The sequence below is a fragment of the Pristiophorus japonicus genome, chromosome 7 (genome assembly GCF_044704955.1).
Source record: "Pristiophorus japonicus isolate sPriJap1 chromosome 7, sPriJap1.hap1, whole genome shotgun sequence".
Lineage (NCBI taxonomy): Eukaryota > Metazoa > Chordata > Chondrichthyes > Pristiophoridae > Pristiophorus > Pristiophorus japonicus.
In genome coordinates, this window is record NC_091983.1 from 16,498,477 (window position 1) to 16,521,861 (window position 23,385).

The following is a 23,385-nucleotide window of genomic DNA, read 5'->3' on the forward strand; positions in this document are numbered from 1 at the left end:
GCAGATGAGCTGAGGCAGGGGCGTAGTCGGGCGATGTTTTTACATAGGATTACATATGCTATATAGCACAGAAACAAGCCATTCCGCCCAATCTGTCCATGGCGGCGTCTATGCTCCACTCGAGCTTCCTTCGGTCTTTCCTCATCTCGATCTATCTGCATAATCCTCTGTTCCCTTTTCCCTCATATGCTTGTCTCGCATCCCCTTAAAAGCATCCAAAATATTCACTTCAACCACTCCCTGTGGTAGCGAGTTCCACATTCTCACCAATCTTTGGGTAAAGAAGTTTCTTCTGAATTCCCTATTGGATTTCTTGGTGACTATCTTATATTGATGGTCTCCAGTTATGCTCTGTATCCACTCTATCAAACGCTTTCATAATTTTAAAGACCTCTATTAGGTCACCCCTCAGCCTTTTTTTTTCAAGAGAAAAGAAATCCAGCCTGTTCATCCTTTTCTGATATGTATATCCTTGCATTTCTGGTATCATCCTTGTAAATCTTCTCTGCACCCTCTCCAGTGCCTCCATATCCTTTTTATAAATATGGCGACCAGAACTGTACGCAGTACTCTAAGTGTGGTATAACCAAGGTTCAATACAGGTTTAGCATAACTTTCCTACTTTTCAATTCTATACCTCTAGAAATAAACACTAGTGTTTGGTTTGCTTTATTTATGGCCTTGTTAACCTGTGTCGCAACTTTTAACAATTTGTGTATTTATACTCCGAGATCCCTTTGTTCCTCTACTCCACCTAAACTCTCACCCTCCAAGTAAAATGTGACCTCCCTGTTCATCCTACCAAAATGTAATACACTGCACCTCACATTTACCTGTGTTGAACATAATTTTCCAATTATATGCCCATTTTGCAAGTTTATTAATGTCTTCTTGTAATTTGTTGCAGTCCTCCTCAGTATTGATTATCGCCCCCAATTTGCTATCATCCGCAAATTTAGAATTTGTGTTTTTGATTCCAAAGTCTAAATCGTTACAGAGGTAGAAGTAGGCGGTCTTGGTAATGCAGAAGATATGGGGTTGGTAGCTCAGCTCAGAGTCAAATAGGATGGCAAGTTTGTGAACGGTCTGGTTCAGCTTTAGTGGCCAGGTATAGGGATGGAGTCGATGGCTAGGGGATGGAATTTGTGGCGGGGTCCAAAGACAATCGCTTCAGTCTTCCCAATATTTAACTGGAGGTAATTTGTGCTCATTCAATACTGGATGTCGATCAGGCAGTGTGACAAATCAAAGGCAGTGGAGGGTTGAAGGGATGTAGTGGTGAGGTTGAGCTGGGTGTTGTCAGCATACATGTGGAACCGAAGTTTTGTTTTCAGATGATGTCGCCGAAGGGCAGCACGTTGATGAGAAATAGGAGGGGGCCAAGGATAGGTCCTTGAGGAACTCCAGAGGTAATGGTGCGGGAGTGGGAAGAGAAGCCATTGCAGGTGTACTCTGGCTATGACTGGATATATAGGAATGGAACCAGGCGAGGACAGTCCCATCCAGCTGGACAATGGAGGAGGATGGAGGATGGTGTAGTCAACTGTGTCAAAACAGCAGGCAGGTCGAGAAGGATGAGGAGGGATAGTTTATCATGGTAACTGTCATATAGGATGTCATTTGTGACATCTGTGAATAGTATAAAACTTTAATCAGACACTCTTAGATGAGATGTAGCAAAGGAGAGAAAGACTGCTAGATGGTCATATGAGGAAACCTCAGAAATATGTCTCATGTGCTATGTGGAGGAAGGTGGCAATGGCACTGAGTGCAAGCTTTTTTAACCACAGAACTGCAGACCAGTACCGGAAAAATTTGAATGACCTGATAAGCACAGGCAAGGTAATTAATTGGCCACTCTCCATTTTCTTCCTTCGGCATCATGGGCACTAACACACTGTTCACACTCTAAGGGCCCAAACCTGGTGAATTCTAAGGCCCACTCATTTCTCGGTGGTCCCTGGGTGAAACGTACCTTTTTGCCACCCGTTGCCGCTGGGGCCAGGTGGGGAGCGACTTTCAGCACGGTTGTGTCGACGGCAGTCGACATGTTTGCATGTTCAGTCACTTTTGGAATGCTGCACCAATCAAGGCAGTCACATTGTTCACCGACTCTTGGTCAGTGTCTCATTTTTACATTATGTGTGGTGCGTTCTGAGAAAAACACCTCTCCTTCAGGTATTCTGCTGTATGAGGAACATCTTGACCTCCACATATGATGCTACTGTATCAGGCGATTGCAACATGACAAGTAAGGGTCAACAATGCAGGAAGGCATTGAGAGTCAGTTGCACTATTTGCAGGGCACACAGTAAGGCTTGGACTTCAGTCCACTTTTTATTACGTCAAACATCACGAAGTCCCATCCCTCATATGACCTGTTCCTCAGTGACCTTGCATTCCATTATATGTATTTTTCCGTCTTCTATATCTCATGCTATGTTGTTCTCACTATCACATGCACTGATCTGCCAGAGCATTACATCTTCTAATTTTCGGATATTTGCTCTTACATAAAGCTCAGACCATCTGCGCACTCACAATCTGTGAGTAAATCTGTTCTGCCTGCAATGGTGTAAAAACTCTTGTAGGGCTTCTCCATTAGCCTTCACCATATGTCGCTACTCATTGCCGCTTCTTCTAACACACTTTCCCTTCAACGGAGTAATTTTCATTTACATATCTCAGCTCTTTCTCTGCGTGTTATGGTCGATCAAATAACTATCTCTGAGAATGGTTCAGCATGTGGACGATACCCAGGATGTGTAGCGCTGCAGCACTCTGAACGATTCTCTCTGCCGCCCGACTCACAGCCAGCTCAGGCCAGCTTTCTTCCAGCGATCCTTCTGGCGGACGGCAGCATGATCTTAATCGATCGGTCGCAAGGAAAATCCAGTATTTCGAGCCTCTGGCATGGGCGGGCTGTTATATATATGGACTTATATATACTCTGTACAGCCACCAGAGGGCTCATTCCCCGGAGTCCCAAGGGAATACTAATCCCTTGGGAGCACAGGTATTTAAGAAGGCTTCACAGGTTAGAGAGGCACTCTGGAGACCTGCAATAAAAGACTAAGCTCACACTTTGAGCTCACAGTGTTCAGTCTGACTCTTTCTCCATACACAACAACTGGCGGCGAGATACAGATAGCGAACCCAAAGATGCAGAGAACAGTGGGCATCCTGGAGAAATTTTCAGAGGGAGATGATTGGGAAACTTTTATGGAGCGACTCGACCAATACTTCGTGGCCAACGAGCTAGATGGGGAAGAGAGCATTGCCAAATGTAGAGTGATCCTCCTCACCGTCTGTGGGGCACCAACATATGGCCTCATGAAGAATCTGCTCACTCCAGGAAACCCACGGAGATCTCGTACGACGATTTGTGCACACTGGTCCGAGAGCATTTGAACCCGAAGGAAAGCGTTCTGATGGTGAGGTACCGGTTCTACACCTACAAAAGATCTGAAGGCCAAGAAGTGGCGAGTTATGTCGCCGAGCTGAGACGCCTTGTAGGACATTGCAAATTTGAAGGACATTTGGAGCACATGCTCAGAGACTTTTTCGTACTTGGCATTGGCCACGAAACCATACTTTGCAAGCTTTTGACTGTAGAGACCCCAACCTTGAGTAAGGCCATAGCGATAGCCCAGGCGTTCATTGCCACCAGTGACAATACTAAGCAAATCTCTCAGCACATAAGTGATGCTACATGTACTGTGAACAAAGTGATGTTGTTTTCGAATCATAACATACAGGGCAGGTCACACATACCCTGCAGCTACACGTCCGCAGATGTCTCAGAGTCCACCATCAAGGGTGATGAATGCAAGGCCATTAACACCTTGTTGGCGCTGCGGGGGTGATCATCGTTTCCATTCATGCTGATACATTTGCAAGGGCTGTGGAACAATGGGACACCTCCAACGAGCTGCTAAGCCTGTTAAACCTGCAAACCACCAAGTTGCAGAGGAGGACAGATCCATGGAGGATCACAACGAACTAGAGCCTCAGATAGAGGAGGCAGAGGTACATGGGGTGCACACATTCACCACGAATTGTCCCCTGATAATGCTGAATATTGAACTAAATGGACTCCCGGTGTCAATGGAGCTGGACACGGGTGCGAGCCAGTCCATCATGGGCAAAAAAACTTTCGAAAGGTTGTGGTGCAACAAGGCCTCAAGGCCAGTCTTAACTCCAGTTCGCACGAGACTAAGAACTTACACTAAAGAACTAACTCCTGTAATCGGCAGTGCTACCATAAAGGTCTCCTACTATGGAGCGGTGCATAAGCTACCACTCTGGGTAGTACCGGGCGATGGTCCCACGCTGCTCGGCAGGAGCTGGCTGGGAAAGATACGCTGGAACTGGGATGACGTCCAAGCGCTATCACCCGCTGATGGCACTTTGTGTGCCCAGGTCTTAAACAAATTTCCTTCGCTGTTCGAACCAGGCATCGGGAAATTCCAAGGAGCAAAAGTGCAGATCCACCTAATTCCGGGGTCGCGACCCATCCATCACAAGGTGAGAGCAGTACCGTACATGATGAGAGAAAGGTTTGCAATCGAGTTAGACCGGCTGCAACGAGAGGGCATCATTTCACTGATCAAGTTCAGCAAGTGGGCCAGTCCTGTTGTCCCAGTCCTCAAGGGAGATGGCACCATCAGAATCTATGGCGATTACAAAGTAACTATCAATCGTTTCTCCCTGCAGGACCAATACCCACTACCAAAAGCCGCGACCTCTTTGCAACGCTGGTGGGAGGAAAGACGTTCACGAAGCTGGATCTGACTTCAGCCTACATGACCCAGGAACTGGAGGAATCATCGAAGGCCCTCACCTGCATCAATACGCACAAAGGCCTTTTTGCTTATAACAGATGCCTGTTTGGAATCTGATCAGCGGTGGCGATATTCCAGAGAAACATGGAAAGTTTACTGAAGTCAATCCCACACACCGTGATCTTCCAGGATGACATCTTGGTCACAGGTCGGAACACAGTCGAGCACCTGGAGAACCTGGAGGAGGTTCTTAGTCGACTCAACCACGTGGGGCTCAGGTTAAAATGCTCAAAGTGGAGTTCCTGGGAAGGAGGATTGCAGCGAACGGCATCAGGCGCACCGATTCGAAGACGGAGGCAATCGAGAACGCACTCAGGCCACAGAATGTGACGGAGCTACGGTCGTTTCTGGGACTCTTGAACTACTTTGGTAACTTCTTACCAGGTCTCAGCACCCTGCTAGAACCACTACATGTCTTACTACGAAAAGGGGCCAAATGGGTTTGGGGCAAAAGCCAAGAAAATGCCTTTGTAAAATTGAGAAAATTGTTATGCTTAGCGAGGAATCTGCCGGCGGGCGGCACCTGGGCGGCAGATGGGCGGTACGGGAGGAATTGGCAAAAAAAAAGAATTTTCGGGCGGAACCTCGGCGGCTGTGGGCAGAACTCTCACCAAGTTCGGGCCCTAAGATTATTAGCCACTCATGTTTCCCCTTCACACTGCACCGAGGTGAAGGTGTTCACTAACTCTGTATCTCAAAAGATGTGTTTCCATCTCCACTAACAGAAATTACTTGCGTGCTGAAGCTTTAAGGCCTTCCCTTCAGTTTAATAATGATACCAGCTGTTCCATTACATCAGCTATTTGATGCCAACTGGGAGTCGCCTTCTTTCATCGAAAGCACGTAGGAGGTGAATTTCAGTGTAGGTCCTCCCGCTCATCCACCGTAACTTTGGCGGAAAAGCAGCAGAAACCCCGGACAAACAGCATAAGCAACGTTTATACCATCTTCCATAGTCAGAGTGGAAGGTTGGGAGAACCTCTGTGGAAATTCACCCCTTAACCTTGTTACAGGAGAAAATTATACACAATGCAGGACACTGCAGGGGGGCATCTCCAAAGACCTAATCCCCTACGATTTGCAGGCCTTAAGAGCTGTTTGAAAGTGGAAGGTGGCAAGACTGCTGGGTCAGTGTAGGCTGAAGATCAGTGCTTCAGACCAGACAGTCACCATTACATCCCTATAAAGCATCATCATCATCACAGTAGTATTCAGACAGAGGCTTCCACACCTTTCTCTGTCTCCTTAATCCCAAGGGGTTTATACTCGTACATTCTGACTCATGGCCTCCTTTCCTGAAGACTCATCGCAGCAACGGGACAACAAAGGAGGAAAATGACGAAGAAAAGGGGAGGAGTAACAGTGAAGACATTTCTTCCTTGTAGACTATGAGGATAATGAAGAAGATAAAGAGGAATAGGATGATGAGGACCAAGCCACTCGGGAGCCCCAGGAGCATGACCCAGCCCCACTTTCCCCTGTCATAAATCCCTCACCATCACCCCAGCATCCTGACTTTCTCACTTTCACGCACCCGGGAGGGAATTATAAAGTGTCAGTGAGGATGCGGTACTATGTGATTCATAAAACCGAGAAAGCTTGGCGAATGGGTGAAAATGGGCCACCTGCCCCGTGGAGGCAGAGAAGAATGCCCATATCTTCAGAGTCATGTGACCCAGAACTCATGGGTATAAACCTGAAAAGGATGTTCGAGGACAGTCTACAAGGATGTGCAGCAACACTAAGGTGTGACTCTAAGGTATATCGCTCTCATTTTCAGGAACATCATAGAAGCTTTTTTATGTTGTCGACATTGATGAAACAAGTGGCAACTTCACTATAATCTGTGACAGCCTCCCAACTCAGAAGCAGTCTAAGACCAGTTGGTGACTCTGCCCCATGGCAGTAGGTAACAAATTAGCCAGCACCTTTCATACCAGCTTTCATACACTAAGGGTTAGGATGTTGGCCGCTGCCAGTCAAGGCTTTCCGGATCTGATAGCTGCCATTAGGCCAGCCTGCTGATCGGTGGGCACACAAAGTCCAGGGTCCAGTAAAATGGTGATAGCAGGAGGTGACATGCACGAGGCTGCTGTTTCTCAGGCCAGGCATTCAGCCTTTTCCATCAAAGCACCATACAAGTAGCACATAGGAGGTGATACCAGGTTGTCCAGGCACAAAATCCAGAGATGCAGACAGTTGCAGCTCTCTTCCAGGATCAAGCTGCCATGAGCTGAAGGCTATGTTAGTTCCATTAGCCTTTTGTACCACAAGAGTAGCAGACCACCTCTCACAATACTGGCCCTCAGATTTCACCTAGGAGAGAATAGGAGAAAAAAACGCACATTTAGACACCCAGGGGAAGCATAGTTTCAGAAAGACATATGTTAATATTTTAACGTGCACTCAATATGCGCTAAGTTATTCATGGAGATAATAGTCATACAGGAAAGGGCATATTTATGTTGTGCTCAGTTATTCATTCGTGATTTGCATGGTCACGTAGAGCCAAAGAAGTCTGATGTGATGTGATGTTCGAGGATGGGTACTAGATTGAAGAATTTTTAATTCAGGTGAATGCAGAGGTTAAAGAGTAATGGCGGTGGTGACAAAGGGAGACTGTTAAACAGATGAGGACATTTCATTGGCATGTTGAATTCTGATTCCCCTTACAGCTGTCACTAAGGAATCCTCTGCGTGACGGACCTCTGATGCAGCACACCATATTGTTCTGCCTCTAAATATTTAGGGACCCTCCCCAGGAAGCACATGTCCAAACCTCTTTGGATGGCATAAGAAGCTACAATTATGCAGGTTACATATTTTGGAGTGTATGCAGAGCCCTTTCTCTTCTATCAATCCCTATGATTCTGTCTATGATAACTCTAGTAGAGTCATGCACTTCACTTGCCATCTTCAGCTGCTGTTTCTGAAACTCCTAGACTGGTCATTATCCATGGCAGCAAATGCTACTCTTTGTCACCCATTGTTCACTTCCTGGAAAAGCTCAGTGAGGGCAGAATTCCTGAAGATGAATGCATTATGGCACTTTCCAGCAAATCCACCATTGGCATGAAGGAATCTTTGCAGGTCACTGATGATCTGGAGTGAACTGTACTCTTTTCTATTAAACTGAGGGGGTTTAATGGTAAGGTTTTGCAATGCTGCATGTGTGCCACCTATTGCACTCTGTACTTTTGGGAACCCAGTGGCATAATAAAGCCGGATGGCCCTATCAAGTTGCTGTCTTGCTGTCATACCAAACTGGATGAATTTGACTGCTGTCCTAGCAAATGCGTGCATGGACTGCACTCTGGGAGAAATTACACAGATCACTCTCGGCTGCTTGAAATGAGCCTGAGGCATAAAAATGGAGTGCTGTACTCACATTCACAATCACAGGCAGAACCGTCCACACAGATGTTTGTGGCTGGAGGTCTTCATGTAATAGCTGGTACAGCTCCCCTATTGCCTCACAGTCATCTCATGCAGGGGTTCTCCCAAGGATGTTTTTAAGCTTGTAAATTTTAGTGGGGAGGAATATTTTGTAGGGCACAATCTTCTCACCAATATTGCATTATCTAATATTTTTCCCGTATTGGGATTTACATACCTAGTACTCAGAATCTCTTATTGTGGGTGGGGGAACCAATATATGTTTTTAAATTACTTACTCGTTCCTGGGATGTGGCCGTCGCTGGCAAGGCCAGCATTTATTGCCCAAACCTAATTGCCCTTGAGAAGGTGGCGGTGAGCCACCTTCTTGAACCGCTGCAGTTCGTGTGGTGAAGGTACTCCCACAGTGCTGTCAGGGAGGGAGTTCCAGGATTTTGACCCAGCGACAATGAAGGAACAGCGATATATTTCCAAGTCAGGATGGTGTGTGACTTAGAAGGGAACTTGCAGGTGATGGCATTCCCATGCGCCTGCTGCCCCTGTCCTTCTAGGTGTTAGAGATCGCGAGTTTGGGAGGTGCTGCTGAAGAAACCTTGGTGAGTTGCTGCAGTGCATCTTGTAGATGGTACACACTGCAGCCACGGTGTGCCAGTGGTGGAGGGAGTGAATGTTTAAGGTGGTGGATGGGGTGCCAATCAAGTGGGCTGCTTTGTCCTGGATGGTGCTGAACTTCTTGAGTATTGTTGGAGCTGCACTCATCCAGGCAGGTGGAGAGTATTCCATCACACTCCTGACTTGTGCCTTGTGGATGCTGGAAAGATTTTGGGGAGTCAGGAGGTGAAACACTCGCCGCAGAATACCCAGCCTCTGACCTGCTCTTTTTGCCACAGTATTTATGTGGCTGCTCCAGTTAAGTTTCTGGTCAATGGTGACCCCCAGGATGTTAATGGCGGAGGAATGTCAAGGGATGGTGGTTAGGCTATCGCTTGTTGGAGATAGTCATTACTTGGCACTTGCATTGTGCGAATGTTACTTGCCACTTATCAGCCCAAGCCTGAATATCATCCAGGTTTTGCTGCATGCGGGCGTGGACTGTTTCATTATATGAGGAGTTGCGATTGGAACTGTGCAATCATCAGCAAAAATCCCCACTTCAGACCTTATGATGGAGGGAAGGTCATTGATGAAGCAGCTGAAGAGAAGCAGTTAAAAACGGTTGGACCTAGGACACTGCTCTGAGGAACTCATGCAGTGATGTCCTGGGGCTGAGATGGTTGTCCTCCAACAACTACAACCATCTTCCTTTGTGCTCAGTCTGACTCCAGCCAGAGGAGAGATTTCTCCCTGATTCCCATTGACTTTAATTTTACTAGGGCTCCTTGATGCCACACTCGTTCAATTGCTGTTTTGATGTCAAGGGCAGTCACTCTCACCTCATCTCTAGAATTCAGCTCTTTTATCCATGTTTGAACCAAGGCTGCAATGAGGTCTGGAGCCGAGTGGTCCTGGCAGACCCAAAACTGAGCATCGGTGAGCAGGTTATTGGTGGTGATATGTCCTTACTATACAGTATAAATGCACACGAGGCCCATACTTGAGAGAAGGTCACTCTATGACCAGTTACCTTTATTACCAAGACCTCAAGTGATGAAGATGGGTGGAGCTTCCCCTTTTATACCTGAAAGTCCAGGTTAGGAGTGTCTCCCACAAGTTCACCCTTAGTGGTCAATGTTCTCAAGGTGCACAACTTAGGTCAGCTTATACATGGGTTACAATGATAGTTGAATACATGACAGGTGAGTAGGTGCCGTTTGACAGCACTGTCGATGACACCTTCCATCACTTTGCTGATGATTGAGAGTAGACTGATGGGGCAGTAATTGGCCAGATTGGATTTTGCTGCTTTTTGTAGACAGGACATACCTGGGTAGTTTTCCACATTGTCGGGTAGATACCAGTGTTATAGCTGAACTTGAACAGCTTGTCTAGAGGCGCGGCTAGTTGAGGACCCCCAGGACCACGCCCTCCTGATTGTATACCATTGTGCCGCCAGCTTTGGTTGTCTCACAAGCCCTCGGGCTGCCTGTGGCAAGACCCAATCTATCCAGGTTTAAGGTAAAACAAAAACACCTTAAGAGTTCTCCTGTAACTCCACTAATCACTCCTCAAAAGTATCTTCAGGCTGCAGGCTCTGAAATAAAGCAAAAACAGAAAGAACTGGCAAAAGTCAGCAAGTCAGGCAACATTAATGGAGAAACAAAAGTCAACATTTCAGGTCTTGACTATTTCTCTGGGCTGGAAGATACTATAGATGAACAATATTTAAAAAGAAACAAAATAAGAGAAAGGAGAAAAACACACACATGCACATGGGAAAAGAAACAGAACAAGCTCTGAATTGCTTGGTTGGTGAACGGGGGATAGTTAAATGGTAAGTGTTAATTTCATGAGACAAAAGGAGCTATAATGAGCCTGAAAACCGGCAGGCTCCAGTGGCCCAGGAGTCTGGTGAAAGACTCCAAGAGTGCTTACCACCCTGTCAGTACTGTTCTGATGGTGGTGGTGGAGCAGCGGGGGGTGGGGGGGCGCAGGGTGGGGCAAGGCCCACCATCAAGTACCAACACACTTCTTCCTTCCATTCCAGTACACCCACCTCACATTGCCAGAGAGGAAATGTAGCTGTGGTTTTGGTCTGAAGTTGTTAAAAGTCAGTGTTAAGTCCAGAAGGTTGCAAAGTGCCCAGTAGAAAGAAAAAGGAGCAGAGGTGCAACAGCCCGGGAGCAGCTTGGAGGCCCCGACCTGCGTGTGAACACCAGTGGCAGGTCGAGGCCATAAAAGGAGCGGAGTTGCGGCAGCCCGGGAGCAGCGTGGAGGCATACCCCTTCAGGGAGCAGCGCGAGCTGGTGCAGGGGGGCGATTGCAGCAAAGAGTGACATCATCAAGGTCCAGGTCGGTGATTGGAGCGTGGGCTGATACAGCAGGAGTAGTGAGAGACTGTGGAGGGATGTGATGGGGCTAGGAGAGGTGTGAGTTCGGGGCCAGGGGCCCAGGGGCAGCACTTATGTGCGTGCACTAGGCCCATGCAGCAGAGCAGGGTCTCCAGTCATCTTTGGTAACCCTTGCCACTGGACCAAGACCTAGCCCTGTCAAGCTTGTGTCATGGCTGGTGTGCAACGGCCACCACACGTTAAAAAAATCCACACACAGGCATCTTCCACCCTTCAGGATGTAGTTCGGGATCTGGAATATTAGGTGCTTCATTGAAACATCTGTGAACTCATTCTTTTTTGGCGTAGAAGCAAGTCATCCTCGTTTCGAGGGACTGCCTATGATGATGATGAGTAGAAAGATGAAGCTTCATTGGAACAGTGTAGAAGGCCAAAGGGACTGAGCGGGATAAGGAATTGAAATAACAGGGAGCTTGGGGTTATACCTGTGGAGAGGTCAGAGGTGTTTAGCAAAGCAATCAGCCAATCTGCATCTAGTTGCCCCGATGTAGAGACCGCACAGAGAGCATCGAGTACAGTATACAGGTTGGAGGAAGTACATGTAAATCGTTCCTCACCTCCAAGATGATTACACCATCAAACACATCTTCACCACCCTCCCATTTCTGCATTCCGAAAGTACTGTTCCTTCACTTGTCCATCACCTGCTCTCGTTCCTCTGACGGCTTCCCATGCATGCGCCTCCTCAAGCATCACTGTCCAGGGTCCCGAACACTCCTGCATGAGGCAGCGATTTACATGTACTTCCTACAACTTCTATACTCAAGTCCAAAACATCTACATATACTAAGATGGCAAGTAGTCACAGCTATGACTCTTGGGAGTGCACCATTTCCAATCCTTTTAGCAGTCTGATAAATGCCCGCTTACCCTAACTTTTGTGTTATTTCTGGCAACCAACTTTCTGTTCATGTTACTAAATTTCTTCTTGCACCATGTGGGTGATTTTTCCCTTTCTCAGCAGAAATCCGGTGGGCGGCCAGTTAAAATCGCCCTAGCTCTTACCTGTCCGAAGAGCAGACAGCAAGCACAGGGTCTTTACATATGCATGTTGCGGCCCGATGACATCATTGCGACCCGACTGTAATTGTTACTCAGGCCCGGGCGGGGAATCCACCTGGAGTTAAAATCGGGGCCTATTGAGACACATTATTGCAGTGCTGTCCACTAGAAATTGCTGACTAGCCACAAGTGTGGCTGCAGCGGCACCATTTTAGTCACATACACTAAATTTAGTAGACAATGTCTTACATACACTCAAACAATACAGGTAAATGTACTTCAAATATGTAAATTAACTTAACAAACGTCTACCACCATTCAGTAACCAAGGAAATAAAACACTCAATGATTATTCTCTGTATTTACTGATGTGTAAAAACCCAACTAAAGATTTTAGCATATATACATTGTTTTGATGGCTAGGTATTTTCTGCTGTCCGTGAACATGGTGCGCATCGTATGTGATCTTCAGTGAACATGTCATTTAAGGGTTAATTTTTAAACCTGAGTGCAATAACACATGTGCAGCAACAACAACAATTTGCATATCTCAGCGATGACCTCCTTTCGGAAGCGCAGCCTCCTAAGGCACATGTTATCAAACAAGTTCAGGTATGATTGCTTTTCCCTGTAACTGCGTCGGGTGTAAGGTCTCCTCCTCCACAGCAGCCTGCCTTCTTCAATATATCTTCTTCCATCTTCAGTCTGCAGCATATGAACAGTGACCAATACTGGTAGAGAAGTTACAGATCCCATCACTATTGCTATAAATGCCTAAATTTGTCCTCAATAAATAGAAATATGAGCAGATGATTACCAAAGAGTCAATAAGGCCCTTAAAGTAACTCACAAATTAATTCTCCTCATAAGCTCCTTCTTCAAGCAGCCTCTTACTTCCTCCGATGTTCAAAATGGCATCCGTAGTGCCGAGTCCTGCCGAACAGTGCCGAACAGAGCCGCTTTTCTCCGGCAATCTTCTCGGCGAGCGATGTGTGGGTGATGTGGTGAAAGTTGTGGCGGGCAATCACCTCGGCGATGTCAAAATCTTGTGTGCCAAAAGTTGGGCCAGCAATCTTTGGGCGATGTAACGGCCAAACTTTCCACTTTTAAGGTGAAATGGGCGATAGTCTGCCTATTTGAGCGATAGATGGGCAGCAGAGGAGCTATTAATAGGGTAACTAAAAGCTTTGTCAAAGAGGTGGGTTTTAAGGATGGCCTTAAGGTCATGACATGGGGTCTAGACAGCTGATCGCTCTGCCACCAATAGAGGGACAAAGGGAGGGGGGAATATACAAAAATATAGAAACATAGAAAATAGGTGGAGGCGTAGGCCATTCGGCCCTTCGAGCCTGCACCGCCATTCAATAAGATCATGGCTGATCATTCATCTCAGTACCCCTTTCCTGCTTTCTCTCCATACCCCTTGATCCCTTTAGCCGTAAGGGCCATATCTAACTCACTCTTGAATATATCTAACGAACTGGCATCAACAACTCTCTGCGGTAGGGAATTCCACAGATTAACAACTCTCTGAGTGAAGAAGTTTCTCCTCATCTCAATCCTAAATGGCTTACCCCTTACTCTTAGACTATGTCCCCTGATTTTGGACTTCCCCAACACCAGGAACATTCTTCCTGCATCTAACCTGTCCAGCCCTGTCAGAATTTTATATGTTTCTATGAAATCCCCTCTCATCCTTCTAAACTCCAGTGAATACAGGCCCAGCTGATCCAGTCTCTCCTCATATGTTAGTCCTGCCATCCCGGAATCAGTCTAGTGAACCTTCGCTGCACTCCCTCAATAGCAAGCACGTCCTTCCTCAGATTAGGAGACCAATACTGAACACAATATTCCAGGTGAGGCCTCACTAAGCCCTGTACAACTGCAGTAAGACCTCCTGCTCCTATACTCAAATCCCCTAGCTTTGAAGGCCAACATACCATTTGCCTTCTTCACCGCCTGCTGTACCTGCATGCCAACTTTCAATGACTGATGTACCATGACACCCAGGTCTCGTTGCACCTCCCCTTTTCCTAATCTGCCAGAGTCAGAGGAACAGAGTATGAAGGATGTTGTAGGGCTGGAGGAGGTTGCAGGGATAGGGAGAAGGCAAGGCCATGAAGAGATTTAAATACAAGGATGAGAATTTTAAATGTCAGCGTCAGCAGGACTTGCTGCCGGATAGGATATGGGCAGTAGAGATTTAGATAAGCTTAAGTTTACAGAAAGTGAAGAATAGAAGATAGGACAGGGGAGCATTGGAATAGTCGAGTCTTGAAGTGTCAAATGGGCTGAGGCACATGTAGAGTCGGGCAATGTTATGGAGGTGGTAGTGGGCAGTCCTTGTGGTAAAGATTATATGGGGGTCAGAATCTCAGATTAGGACTGCCAAGATTGCGAATAGTCTGGTTTGGCCAGAGACAATGGCCGTATTATGGTGCAAGTTTTGGATCATAGGAGAGTGAGTCTGCTTGAAGAGAAAGCTTATGTATGGCAAACAAAAGTCCTGATTAAAAAGCCTGAAATGCAACACATGGTGGCAGCTAACTTGGGTAAGTATCATTCATACACTAAATTGGCAACAGCTGTTACTATGAGCAAAAACTCAACTCTTGGAACAATGCTTGAATCGATTAAGGGAAGATGTGGTGTCACTGCAGCGGCAGGCAAAGAAGGAACAGGTTGTGCATCCCACTTAATAGTGCTTAAACTGGAGCCTGAATAGGAGTACCATAAGTACGAGGCTAAAGAAGAGGAATATCCATGTATATTTAAGGATAAAGAAAAGGGTTGTCAGTTTGAGGAGACTTTGTTCATGAAATGCCCTGTTTTCCCATGAACACAAAATAAAAGTAGCAAGAAAAAGGCCAGATAACTCGCTTCTGTTCATAGGCTTCCTCTTCCTTTATTTACCCCTGCTTCCCAGACACCACAACTAGCGACTTCTTCCAAAGAGTCAGCTGTGGTGTGAAATGTGAACGAGTTACTTGTTTCAAAGTGAAAGTATGACTGGTGAATGTACGGCTTTGAACTCCGAATCCTCTGAGAAGGTCTTTGTTGTTTTAAAAATTATTTGGTAAGCCAATTTAATTAAAAAGTGAAACATAATCACTTGTCTATATCCCATACATCTATTGCAATTGAAGTCTTGTGAAACATAGAAACATAGAAAATAGGTGCAGGTGAAATATGTCAGCTTAAATTTCTTGGGTTCAGTAGATGTATTCTCTCTGCTCATGAGGTAGAAGATTAGAACCACCTTTCCTTCTGTCGTGGTCAGTAATGCTTTTTACTCCATTTTTTTCCTAACCTTGTTGACATATCATACCACATACAGCCTTGCCACTCTTTTGAGTCATTTGACACTCTTAAGTCATTTTCTGTAAAACTTTATATCGCTCTCATCTTTCTGGATTTTTATTAATTTTGGGGGCAACTTTAACAGCAGGAATTCAATGTAGCAAGTGGCGTTTTGTGTCCAGAAAGCCTTTCCTTTTATTTCATTCTTTCACTCAAATGTAGAGTTCATACTCCCTAATTTATGGATTTTGCCTTAATGAGGTCCACAGCTCATTTTGTTTCAGTTATTGTTATTGGAAAATAAATGAGGCTCATTAACAAAGGTCAAATCAGTCATTCCTATAGTTAAGCGATTTAATGTTAATGTTATATTTTATGTTGTATTGGATGGTTTAACTTACTGTAAAGTAACATAAAGAACAATTACTTATTGGCAGTAATAATGGCCAGACATGTTTAAACATCACTGTATTGGTCAATCAACTAAATGTACTTAGCATATATAGTACAGGAAGAGGTTTTATAAAGGCAATAATCAAAAATGTACTCAAATTGCTGTCAAAATGAAGTTGAATAGACATAAGATGGAAAGTTAGTAGGAATATAAAGACATGATTGTAAAGGCATGAAAAAGTGATGTCTCTCCCTCCTTTTAAATTCTCCTCAGAAGGTGATGATTTTTGTAGCAATATTGTTCTACAGGAACTAACAACCAGATGTGCTATGTGTGAGCTCAGATGTGCTATTTGTGGGAGATCATGATACATTAACCTCATCCACCCAATGACCACAAGTACAAACTTTCCAGTCGGGAGTCATTGGACAGCAATCAAGAGCAGGAAGTTGCTGCAGTTCCGGTCGTGAGTACTGTTTGCTGTATTGTGTGGAGGGAGACTCTTAATTTAAAATAGACTCTCTAGACTGTTTGCTGTGGTGCGCTGTTTAAACAGACTCTGCTGTGTTAAACAGACTTTGTTTACTGTAAAATACACTGCTGTGAGTCCTGCCATAACTCTCGACCGCCTCCAACCCAATGGCTGACACTGTGCAACTTATTGACTGACACAGTAGTGTCAATAGACACACTGGAAATAGTTTGATTTTGGGGTGGGGGTGAGGGGGGGGGCGGTGGTTGGACACACACTTAAGCCAGTTGTGTTGCCCTAAATGGTGTATGGGGCCATAGGCCCAGGGGCAGCACGGACCAGCCCACACTGCGATATGTGTGCGCACTACGTCCGTGCGGCAGAGCTGGTCTCCAGTCGTCTTGGTTAACCCTTGCCACTGGACCAAGACCTAGCTCTGTCAAGCCCGTGTGATGGCTGGTGTGCAACGAACACCACACGTTAAAAAAATCCACGCACAGGCATCTTCCACCCTTCAGGATGTAGTTCAGGACCAGGAATATTAGGTCCTTCATTGAAACACCTGTGAACTCATCCTTTTTTGGCGTGGAAGCAAGTCATCCTTGTTTCGAGGGACTGTCTATGATGATGTTGACGGGCTGAGATCATCAAACTCAGTATAGACCATCAAACCTTGGATCTTCCGAATCTACACGAGCTAAATATTATGTCGTGACCTTATACAAAGAAAGAACCTTCATTTTGTAATATCTTATCAGATTTCTCAAAGTATCTCAAAGCATTTGACATTCAATGAATTACTTTTGAAGTTGTTGTAATGTGGATAAACAAGGCAGCCAATTTCGCAAAGCAAACAGTGAATGAGAAAAAATGACCGGTTTATTTGTTGGTTAAGGGATAAATGATGGCCAGAATGCCAGAGACCACCCTGCTTTTCTTCAAATGCTGCCATGGGATCTTTTACATCCGGCTGAACCAGCAGGTTGAGCTTCAGTTTAAAGCCTGACCCGAAGAACTGGGGTGCCTCCAGTAATGCAGCACTGCCCAATTTACTGCACAGAAGTGTCAGCTTAGATTAAGTGCACAAATCTTTGAGTGGGTCTTGAAAACATAAGTTTCTGATTCATAGGCAAGAGTATTATCAAGTGAGCCAAGCTGAAAATTGCACTGAACTGTGTGTTATTGAGTATGTACCAAATTGTGAGCATTCATGGTTCTGTTGGTCAAATACTGATTAGTATATATTCAGGTAAAGAATCATCTCGTTAATAAAACTCTGAACACAATTCTGATGGGGTCACATAGAGGCTTCATGTGTTCTACTGGTGAGATTGTGCTCACATGTTTGTACCTTTACCAGTGTACTGAAAGCACCGACTGCTGACGACAGAAAGCCCAATGAAGTCAGCTTGATGTGGGCAGTATGGCAGTGAAACAGGGACTAGTTGCCAATTCTGAAGCTGTAATTAATGTAAATGGAAACTGGATATTTTAAAATAAAGCACTTGGATGTTTAACCCTTGCTGTGATGATCTAATTCTTCTTTTGCAGACCTCCTGAAGCATAACACCATAAACATAATTTAAAAAAAAAAATCTCATGGCAAGTAGATAACAATATAAAAGATAAAAATGGGGATTTGAAAACTGTTCTTATAACTTGTTCTGATAAATGGGCTTTATCAGTTCTCACCAAACCTGTTTAACATGCACAATAGGAAAATCACACTGAAGTTAATACATGTTAATATTATACTTCTAATGACACCCTTAATTTATTGACTCAAATTGCTCTCATCATTACAGCCCCAGTTACAGACCTGTAATCACCATACTTCACCCTTCTTCTTATGTTCTTAATGTTAGATAGTTTACAACAACTTGCATTTATATAACGCCTTTAATGTCATGACACTTCCCAGGGTGTTTCACAGGAATTTAGGATGTTTTCTGCAAGAGTAACCAGCATTTAGAATAACAAAATCCATAATCTCACTGCTGGGTGGTGTCACAGTTTAAGTTAACGTAGTATGACCATTTAGGCACATGTATTTCACTTCACTGAAATGCTAGCAATAGTGTTGGTATGAATGGTATTGTGAGATTTTTTATCAATCTTTTATTAACACTCACAAGTACCCACACAATTGCCTTTCAGAAATACACAGCCAGCCAATTTCTGTCAAGTCCTCAACTGTTAGCACAGTTAAATGTACACAGCTCCATGTTCCCTGATGAAGTTCCGTCTACAGGTCTCACACTTTGTTGCACATTACCACTGATAATTAGAGGAAGTTATGATGCTAATGCTGATCACACCAGATTACACAGCACCAAAATGTTTGATGCAGCATTAAACAAGTTCAAACAAGTTCCTATTGTGGCCTGGTTTGTGGCATGATGATGCAATGTTGACTGGAATTTTTTCTTACCTGGACTATTTCTCAATAGCTTCACCTTGAGAAATATTGGCCCAGATATCGGATCATGCCTGAAAATGAGTGTACGGTGGGTGGGCCACAGACTACCCATGCCATTAATACCAATGCAGGTAGCACGCAACATCTTTGCTGCCTGCTGATTTCATATTTTGTGTGTGCAGCTAGTTCTATCCACACTATTCGTTGTCTAGAGGTTGGGGGGGGGGGGCACTTGGGTTAGCGGGTAGGGGCGATATCAGGATTGCAGGACTCTCTACCTAAAGGGAAGGTGCATCCTGGCTGCAAAAACTGTGGAACAACTCAAGGAAGAAATGGCTGAAGGAGGGAGTGAGCAGGCACTAAGGTTCTCTGATGCTTCGCAAAGGGAGGAACATCCTTTTAACCCAAGGGGCAGGAGGCCCTCCAGGTATCTTCTTATGGAAGCATTGGGAAGAGATTGCTGAGTACATCAATACCAAGAACATGGCTGCAATACAGGAATAAATTCAATAATTTAACTAGTGTTGTTGAGGTAAGAAGACCGCTAAAATACTTTCTCATTGAAGCTGCAACCTCTCACAACCTCATTAATCACAACACACAAAGTACTGACACCCTACTACCAAGCACTTCACCAAACCCCCTTCTCTTCAGCTGCAACACTCACCACTATTGCAACATTCACTTACCCGCAACTCAGACTTCACACTGTCAGCTATTCCACCATGACAGCCACATTTGCCAGACTCCTCACGGGACGCTCAGTAACACCTAAAGGATTTTAGTGAACCAAATAGGTTTTTACGACAATCCGGTGGTTTCACGGTCGCCATTGCTGATACTAGAATATAGGAACAGCACGTTCCTATAGAGCAGGAGAGCAACGGCAGTGAAGAGGGACGTCACCAAGATCCAGGTCGGTGATTGGAGCATGGGCAAGTACAGCAGGAGCGGCGAGGTCGGGGCGAAGGAGCGGTGAGAGATTTTAGAGGGATGTGATTGGGGCCCAGGAGAGGCGTGAGTTCGGGGCCCAGAAGAGGTGAGGGCCTAGGGGCAGCACGGGCCAGCGCACACTGCAAAATGTGTGCGCACTAGGCCCATGCAGCAGAATAGGTCTCCAGTTGTCTTGGTTAATCCTTGCCACTGGACCAAGACCTATCTCTGTCAAGCCCGTGTGGTGGCTGGCGTGCAACGGCCACCCCACGTTAAAAAAATCCATGCACAGGCATCTTCCACCCTTCAAGATTTAGTTCAGGACCTGGAATTTTAGATCCTTCATTGAAACACCTGTGAACTTTTTGATGTCATCCTCGATTCGAGGGACTGTCTATGATGGATGATGGTGAGGCGTCTGCGCTTTACGAAAGGAGGTGGTCACAGAACTCTGCGACTTCTTGCAACCAGACCTGCAGCCTCTCTCCAGGGCAAGGACAGTGTGGGCAGTGGCTGTGAAGATGACCATGACCCTGAATTTCCTCATGTCAGGATCCTTCCAGGCTGGAGCAAGCAACATCTGTAATGTCTCCCAATTCGCTGTCCACTGCTGCATGAGAGGTAACAGGCACTCTTTATACCTCCAGGAGAGAGGAGCTCCTTGCATTTTCCCTGTCCAAAGAGAAGCAGACTTTGCCAGGATAGCGGGCTACCCCATGGTGCAGAGCGAATCGACTGCACGCACGTGTGTTTGCGGGCACCGTATATATATCCTGAGATATACCACAACCACAAAGATTATTGCTCGCTGAATATTCAGTTTGTGTGCAAATGTTATGTATTAATGCTTGGGGGTCACCAGACACCAGAGGGCGCCACGGTCGGAGGTCATCGGGCTGTACGCATGTGGCATGTGTGCTTGGTCACCTGTATATAAGCTGTGTGTCTTTGTCAAGCTGGCACTCTAGGGCTGGAATAAAGATGGATCAGGTTGCACCTGAGTGAGCTTACAGTAACCAGACTCTTGAGTCATTACAATTGCCGATGAGGTAATTTACGAACCTTCGCATGCACAATGGGCACTGTTGGAATGCTGGAGAGATTCGTGGAAGGCGAAGTTTTGGCGGATTTTGTCGACCGTCTGTATCAGTATTTTGTGGCCAACGGCATGGAAGCAGAGGCCTACTCAGTTAAGTGCAGGGCAGTTCTCCTCGCCGTTTGTGGTCTGAAAATGTACGGCCTCATGAAGAATCTTCTCTCGCCTATACGTCCGGTGGAAAAAGGGTACGAGGAATTGTGTACTTGGTGGGTAACCATCTGAAGCCAAAAGAGGGGATCATCATATCACGCTACTGTTTCTACACGCATGTTCATGCTGAGGGCCAGGACATGTCGGGATTTGTCGCCGACCTGCGACGCCTTGCTGAGCCGTGTAAGTTCTGGAACATGCTGGAAGACATGCTGCGTTGTGCAAGGCCCCTTGGGGAAGAGTGACCATAATATGGTGGAATTCTACATTAGGATGGAAAATGAAACAGTTAATTCAGAGACTATGTTCCAGAACTTAAAGAAGGGTAACTTTGAAGGTATGAGGCCTGAATTGACTAGGATAGATTGGCGAATGATACTTAAGGGGTTGACAGTGGATGGGCAATGGCAGACATTTAGGGCCCAAGTTTCCACATGATTTGCGCCTGATTTTTAGGAGCAACTGGTGGAGAACGGACTATCTTAGAAATCGCAATTCTCCACTTTTATTTTTCTGCAGTTCTAGTCAGGTAGAACAGTTCTACTTTGGAACAGAAATTTTTCTTCAAAAGGGGGCGTGTCCGGCCACTGACGCCTAATTTCAAAGTTTCCACAGTGAAAACGTACTCCAAACTAAAGTAGAATGAAGCAAGTGAAGATTTTTGTAGAACTGAAAAAAACTGTTCTACACATTAAAAAATCAGGCGCAGGTTACAAATTAGGCGTCCAGAACGAGGTCGGGGGAGGGAGGGGGAAGGGAACTCATTAAATTCTACAATAAATCCTTATTTATACTTCTACAAATATTATACAAATAAATCCAACTTGAATAAACATTTATAAGCAAAGAAAAGATTAAATAAACCATCTTCCTACCTGTGTGAAAGTGCTTCAGGCACGGAGAATTCTGCAGTCAGCCTGAGGCGCCCGTTCTTCCCGCGGTGGCGGGAGGCGCCCGTTCTGCCTGCGGGGGGGGAGGGGGAGGGGAGAGGAGGTGCCCGTTCTTTCCCGCGGGGGGGGTGGGAGGGGAGGGGAGGCGCCCGTTCTTTCCCGCGGGGTGGGGGGAGGTGCCCGTTCTTTCCCGCGGGGGGGGTGGGAGGGGAGGGGAGGCGCCCGTTCTTTCCCGCGGGGTGGGGGGAGGTGCCCGTTCTTTCCCGCGGGGGGGGGGAGGGGAGGGGAGGCGCCCGTTCTTTCCCGCGGGGTGGGGGGAGGCGCCCGTTCTTTCCCGCGGGGGGGGTGGGAGGCGCCCGTTCTGCCCGCGGGGGACGGGGAGGGGAGAGGAGGCGCCCGTTCTTTCCCGCGGGGGGGGAGGGAGGCGCCCGTTCTGCCCGCGGGGGGGGGAGAGGGGAGGGGAGGCGCCCGTTCTTTCCCGCGGGGTGGGGGGAGGCGCCCGTTCTTTCCCGCGCGGGGGGGGAGGGAGGCGCCCGTTCTGCCCGCGGGGGACGTGGAGGGGAGAGGAGGCGCCCGTTCTTTCCCGCGGGGGGGGAGGCACCCGTTCTTCCCGCGGGGGGGATAGGAGGCGCCCGTTCTTCCCGCCGGGGGGGGGGTAGGAGACGCCCGTTCTTCCCGCGGGGGGGGGGGGAGGGGAGAGGAGGCACCCGTTCTTTCCCGCGGGGGGGTGTGGAGGAGACAGTGAGAAGGCTGCAGTGAGATGTACTGATGGCAATGTGCTTTTATTAAAAAAATGTTCAAAAATTAAACAGCTACAAAGAACTACAAAAATGGCCGAGTAGCCAATGTTTTTTTCACACTAAACACTAAATAGTACCCGCCCCCTCCCACTTACAAAATCGGCACGAGTGTAGGCTCCGCCCCCCTGGGCGCCGCGCCAGGCAGACAAGGAGCTGCAGAACGCTCCAGAATCGCCCGTTTTGTATCGTGTGGAAACTTGGGCCCTTAGAGACCGCATGGATGAACTACAACAATTGTACATCCCTGTCTGGCGTAAAAATAAAAAAGGGAAGGTGGCTCAACCGTGGCTAACAAGGGAAATCAGGGATAGTATTAAAGCCAAGGAAGTGGCATACAAATTGGCCAGAAATAGCAGCAAACCCAGGGACTGGGAGAAATTTAGAACTCAGCAGAGGAGGACAAAGCGTTTGATTAGGGCAGGGAAAATAGAGTACGAGTGGAAGCTTGCAGGGAACATTAAGACGGACTGCAAAAGCTTCTATAGATATGTAAAGAGAAAAAGGTTAGTAAAGACAAACGTAGGTCCCCTGCAGTCAGAATCAGGGGAAGTCATAACGGGGAACAAAGAAATGGCAGACCAATTGAACAAGTACTTTGGTTTGGTATTCACTAAGGAGGACACAAACAACCTTCCGATATAAAAGGGGTCAGAGGGTCTAGTAAGAAGGAGGAACGGA